A 7100-nucleotide genomic window follows, 5' to 3' on the forward strand; every position below is an offset into this window, starting at 1 on the left:
TTTTGGTATGTTCAGGTTAGAATGATCCCCTATGTAACCATTGAGGCAGATTGACAAGCTAACTTCTCTAGTCTACGGGAACCTCACTCCATTCACTATTTTCCAGTCGGTCTCACAACTAAATACTGTTTTGAAATACTTATAACAAACTATATATGTTTGGGGTTTTTTGGGTCAAATGCAAACGAGTTTCTCCTGCCTGGGGAACCTCACTCCATTCACTATCTTCCAGTCTATTGTAGTGTTTTGAAATACTAATAACAAAACATTATTTTGGTATGTTCAGGTTAGAATGATCCCCTATGTAACCATTGAGGCAGATTGACAAGCTAACTTCTCTAGTCTGCGGGAACCGCACTCCATTCACTATTTTCCAGTCGGTCTCACAACTAAATACTGTTTTGAAATACTTATAACAAACTATATATGTTTGGGGTTTTTTGGGTCAAATGCAAACAAGTTTCTCCTGCCTGGGGAACCTCACTCCATTCACTATCTTCCAGTCTATTGTAGTGTTTTGAAATACTGATAACAAAACATTATTTTGGTATGTTCAGGTTAGAATAATCCCCTATGTAACCATTGAGGCAGATTGACAAGCTAACTTCTCTAGTCTACGGGAACCTCACTCCATTCACTGTTTTCCAGTCTGTCTCACAACTAAATACTGTTTTGAAATACTTATAACAAACTATATATGTTTGGTTTTTTTAGGTTAAATGCAAAAGTTTCTCTTGCCTGGGGAACCTCACTCCATTCACTATCTTCCCGTCTATTGTAGTGTTTTGAAATACTAATAACAAACCATTGTTTTGGTACGTTTAGGTCAGAATGATCCCCTATGTAAGCATTTAGGCAGATTGACAAGCTAACTTCTCTAATCTGCGGGAACCTCACTCCATTCACTATTTTCCAGTCTGTTCTAATGTTGTTTTTATATGCTACTATTTTATATGTCAAGATGGTCATCCACATTACAACACAGGCAAATTGACAAGCTAACTTCTTCAGTCTGTGGGAACCTCACTCCATCTAGCTTCCAGACTGTCATACTCTTAAATAAATATATAATAAATATATAAATATATATAAAATAAAACAAACATATTTTTATTCATTAAATAAAAAAAATTCTACTATGCTTGTTCGATTTGATTGAGGCTAAGGAGCATCGAGCTCTATTAACAGCGCCCTCTTCTGGTGGTTGTCTCCCGAGAAAGTCGTTAGGGGGCGGGCAGGTGGGGTGTGATGGGGGGGGGTAAAGTATCTGTCTGTAGATCCCTCCTGAGTGGCTTCTGGATCTGGACGGGCTGCGTGGGGGCGTGAGGGAATGCTTGGAGAGTCTGCAGTGGAAAAACAACAGTGGAGTTGAGTGGGTGGGCAGTGAAGACCCCCCCCCCCCCCCCCAGTGTAATTCCACTCTAGTAGAAGAAGCCGTTGATGAGCGTTCTTCCATATTTGCATGCACGCGGATTCAAATCTCTTCTTGAACGATCCCCTTACAAACCCACGCCGCTCCACCGTTAAGAGTTTAGAGTCCGGGCCGGCTCAGCTGTTGCCGGTCGTCACGGAGGCCCAGTAGCCCGAAGGACGCTGCTAGGGACTGGGGGCAAAGGGGGCGGGGGGGTCTGCTGGATACCCCCCCCCCCCCACCACACTTCTCAATGGAAGCCTGCCTCCGCTGTTGTGTTGTGTTGAGGCGGCTTTGATGTAAACCCGCCACCCACCCTGGCACATCCCGGGGGCTACTCGCCCCTCTGTCGACACCCTCCTACTGCGGCCCTGGCTGTGGCACGGGGGAGGGACAGGTGGGGCTGGGGGGGTTCCACAGCTTGTAGTGGGAGATTCCCAATACAGTTGTTTACATGGCCACTATCTTTTACACAAGTAAAACATTATTATTATTATTACTATTATTATCAATAATATTGTGACAATAATTTTTGATCATTTATTATTATTACTATATTTTTTTGTGACTTATAATTTCAATATTTTTGAAAAAATAAAATATACAGGAATATTATTATATAGATTGTTTTTGTAAAAACAAATATATTGTAATATATTTTAGTATTTTAATAAATGTTATATTTTTAATATATAAATTAATAATTTTGTAACTTAAAAAATAATATATGATTATATATATATATTTTAAAAAATAGCAAGAGTAAAATTATATATAATATATATATTCCAAATCCCAGGAGCAGCAAAGGTGTCAAATAATAAGTTATTATTATGTGAATGACAAGCATTACTATTTTGTACTGACTTTTTTTCCACTGAGCCGAGCGAGCGGCTGAGATGAGGGCCGTTAGTTGTTGTTTGGGATTTTGGAGTCAGAGCGCAGAGATTAATCCACGTAAAACTTCTGTGACATGAGCGGACCCTGGGAATATTCTAAGTCCAGATTTGTGACTTGTGAGAGATTCCAGCCACATTCCCGCACGTCAGGCTCGCATGACGACCCCGCTCCTGCTCTTGTTCCATAAACGCTGAGAACAACCGCTGGACCACCTTCAAACAATCATGGACGCCCTTCTTTGTGTCGCAACCCCAACCCTCTTTCTCTGGCCCGGTAGGTTCTCAAATGTGGCAAAACCCCTCCTCTGATACAGAGGATCTTTGACAAGCAGTAGTTCCTTAAAAGCAGCAAAACCCTCCTCTGATATAGAGGATCTTTGACAAGCAGGCGGTTCTCAAAAACAGCAGAATGCTCCTGTCATATACAGGATCTGTGACAAGCAGTAGTTCCTCAAAAGCAGCAAAACCCTCCTCCTCTGATATAGAGGATCTTTGACAAGCAGGCGGTTCTCAAAAACAGCAGAATGCTCCTGTCATATACAGAATCTTTGACAAGCAGTAGTTCCTCAAAAACAGCAAAACCCTCCTCTGATATAGAGGATCTTTGACAAGCAGGCGGTTCTCAAAAACAGCAGAATGCTCCTGTCATATACAGGATCTTTGACAAGCAGTAGTTCCTCAAAAACAGCAAAACCCTCTTCTGATATAGAGGATCTTTGACAAGCAGACGGTTCTCAAAAACAGCAGAATGCTCCTGTCATATACAGGATCTTTGACAAGCAGTAGTTCCTCAAAAACAGCAAAACCCTCCTCTGATATAGAGGATCTTTGACAAGCAGACGGTTCTCAAAAATATCAGAATGCTCCTGTCATATACAGGATCTTTGACAAGCAGGCGGTTCTCAAAAACAGCAGAATGCTCCTGTCATATACAGGATCTTTGACAAGCAGTAGTTCCTCAAAAACAGCAAAACCCTCCTCTGATATAGAGGATCTTTGACAAGCAGACGGTTCTCAAAAACAGCAGAATGCTCCTGTCATATACAGGATCTGTGACAAGCAGTAGTTCCTCAAAAGCAGCAAAACCCTCCTCTGATATAGAGGATCTTTGACAAGCAGACGGTTCTCAAAAACAGCAGAATGCTCCTGTCATATACAGGATCTGTGACAAGCAGTAGTTCCTCAAAAGCAGCAAAACCCTCCTCTGATATAGAGGATCTTTGACAAGCAGACGGTTCTCAAAAGCAGCAGAATGCTTCTGTCATATACAGGATCTTTGACAAGCAGTAGTTCCTCAAAAGCAGCAAAACCCTCCTCCTCTGATATAGAGGATCTTTGACAAGCAGGCGGTTCTCAAAAACAGCAGAATACTCCTGTCATATACAGAATCTTTGACAAGCAGTAGTTCCTCAAAAACAGCAAAACCCTCCTCTGATATAGAGGATCTTTGACAAGCAGACGGTTCTCAAAAGCAGCAGAATGCTCCTGTCATATACAGGATCTTTGACAAGCAGGCGGTTCTCAAAAACAGCAGAATGCTCCTGTCATATACAGGATCTTTGACAAGCAGTAGTTCCTCAAAAGCAGCCAAACCCTCCTCTGATATAGAGGATCTTTGACAAGCAGATGGTTCTCAAAAACAGCAGAATGCTCCTGTCACTCCTCTTTTATTGGTTTTAGTTTTTCTTTTTTGTTTCATATTTCTAAAAAGAGCACAGTGCTCTTGCCGTATAGAGGATCTTTGACTTGCTTTTTTGTGAAGTTAAAAACAGCAAGCACTCCTGTCAAATAAAGGATCTTTGACTGAGGTAAGCTAATTGCTTGCGTGTGAAGGTATGACAGAGCCTTGCAGTGAATACAAATAATAGACAAGAAGTGTTGCCCCCCCCCCCCCCCCCCCCCCCCGGCTCTTATCTTGAAAAATATGCCCCCCACCCGCCCACAAAAGTGGTAAAGATTGTTCTGGTGTTGTCAGCCTTTTTTTTCCTGATGCTTGGCTTTGCAGGTTTGCTCTTTGTGGCCTTTGCTGATGTCACCTTTGGCGGTCACATGACAAATTGAGGCCGTTGGGGAAGGAAGCTTGGGGAGCCCCCCACCCCCCAACCGCCACCACCACAACACCCAACAACTTCCCTTACACACACAATGCATTCCCCAGAGGCCCCCCCTTGACAGGTGATGCCAACCTCGCTGCTTGTGTCATAACATACAGTGTGCGTGTGTGTGTGTGTGTGTGTCAGCCATGTTCTCCGAGGACATGTAACCCCCCCCATACACACAGCACCTGTCTTTGCCCCCCCCCCCCCCGCCTTTGCTTCCACAGCAGTGAGGCTTCCATCAGAGCAAAGGTGAAGGAAAAGTTCTTAAAGGGGACCTGCTCACCTATTATGGGCCCTTTGTATTGAATTGACTCCTGTAGAGCAGCTACACACAATAACCATTGCTTTCTAGATCTTCCAGAATCTGCTGTGCTTCCTTGGATTTCCAAAACACTCTTGTTTTAATTGGGCACACTGAGATTGGTCACGCGCCCAAGTGCTCCTGAGGACTTCCTGACTACTGCCGAACCCCACTGTCAGCTCATGATCTACTGGCTGGCTTACCGTGCATGAACAACTACAACATTGGTAGTGTAAATTTGCTCATTACATGTTTTTTGCAGGACTAGCCGTGTTCAAAACCCGCTATTGGATCCACCGATCATGGTGGGAAAGGCAACGAGCAACTCCAGACATGGTGAGCTTGTGATTAGCATGCATGCTAAGATGCGCACTATAGAGTGCTACACAGAAGCTTGTGCTTCTGACTCTCCAATGTGACCCAGTAATGTTGGAAAGGTGCCAGGCTTTAGCACCCGTTTGGCGGATAGTTCAACTCCGTTCGTGTTCACAAAACTTTTCTCTTCACCTGGAACCTGCAACTCCAGCTTCTGGCTAACCTGGAGAAATACTTCCTGGAAGCCATTAGCAGTAGCTTTGTCCTAACACAGTGACTACAGCTTGTACCCGGGCATGCCCATAAAAGGAAGTCCGGGTCACTGTGACGTCATTCTCTGAAAGCGAGTGATCAGCGACCATCCCAAACTTTTTTCAGGGCTCACTTCCAAATGTGGAAAACTCATTAAATGAAACTTTGGAATGGTTTAACATCGGAATACAACATTCAAACTACTTTTATAGGCTGGAAAAACATCATAGGTCCCCTTTAAGAGTAGAATCCATGTCAATTTCCTTTTGACTTTGATGAAGCAGTCATGTGACAGCCCCCCACCAACACCCCCCCCCACCTCCCCAGTTAGAAAGCATGCATGATATGTCTCACATGTAGATCACACATTTCATTCAGCAAGGTCACCGTCTCCACAGCGGACGCTTGATTAGGGACACATATCTGCCGTCACACGCGTGACAGGAAGTTATTCATACTTCTTTATGGCACCGCTTCTTATACTTACAACCCCCCCCCGCCACCCCCACCCATGTCGCTAATAATAATAAATAAGCTCAATGCAATAAAACATACAAAAAGACGTTTGTCTTCAATACAGCAGATTTCATTTTATACAAAATATTTTTATATTTGCCAATTCCATGCAAAGATAACTTATTTCATTTCTGTTTTCATATCAATGACAGTACCAGCCAAACGTATTGACATAAAAATACTAATTAAATACACAAAATATCAGAAAAATATATCATGAAATTATAATATTAATTTTAAAATCTGTATAAAAATATCTATCATACAAAAATACAAATTATACATTATATAAAAACATTAAATTTATAAAATATCTAAAAAAATATTAAAAAAATACAACAAATACATAAATACAAAAAATGTCGCTAAAAAATAAGCTCAACGCAATAAAACATACAAAAAGACGTTTATCTTCCATACAGCAGATTTTATTTTATACAAAATATTTTTATATTGCCAATTCCATGCGTATTTCATTTCTGTTTTCATATCAATGACAGTACCGGTCAAATGTACTGACATAAAAATACTAATTAAATACAGAAAATATAAAATCTATATCAGAAAAATACACATTTTATACAGACAATGTAGAATATATATCATGAAATTATAATTTAAATAAAAAAATCTATAAAATATATATAATAAAAATACAAATTATACATTATATAAAAACATATTTTCAAAAATATAAAAAACCCAAATACATTAATTCAATTTCAATTCAATTAAAAAAATATGCATGCTTATGTAAGTCCAGGTATTTCTATATAGATGTAACAATATCTCCATCAGTCTATCTATGTATACATATATCCATGTACGTATACATCTAGTATCTATGTCAACATATATCTATGTATAGATCAGTCTATCTATATCTATATCTATCCAGTAACTTCATAAAACCGCAGCGGTGGGCGTGTGTGCGTAAGCGTGCATGTGACGTGCACAGCCTGCCGGGGTCGCGCCCGCACCAACGTCCCTCCACCTGGCCGCCCCCCCACCCATCTCCCACCCTCCCTCCCCTGGCCGCCCACTAAAAGTGATCCAGAGGCGGGTAGGACCGGACAGGAGCGCGGCGGCGATGATGTCCGGAGGTGACGTCACGCGAGTCCGTGCGGTTCCGTGACATTTTCGCCTTAACTTCCACCTGTGTTGTTGTTCTTTTCTTTTTCTCTTGTTGGTTTTTTTGCGGTACTTTTTGGATGGCGAGCGAACGTCGACAACTTGCGCCAAACTTTGCGCCCCCGCCGCGGCCGATCACGTGAAGCGCAGCCCCGGAGACGACCCCCCCCCTACCC

This window comes from Doryrhamphus excisus, linkage group LG7, assembly GCF_037039965.1.
Source record: "Doryrhamphus excisus strain RoL-2023G ecotype Guam linkage group LG7, RoL_Dexc_Guam_v1.1, whole genome shotgun sequence".
Classification (NCBI taxonomy): domain Eukaryota; kingdom Metazoa; phylum Chordata; class Actinopteri; order Syngnathiformes; family Syngnathidae; genus Doryrhamphus; species Doryrhamphus excisus.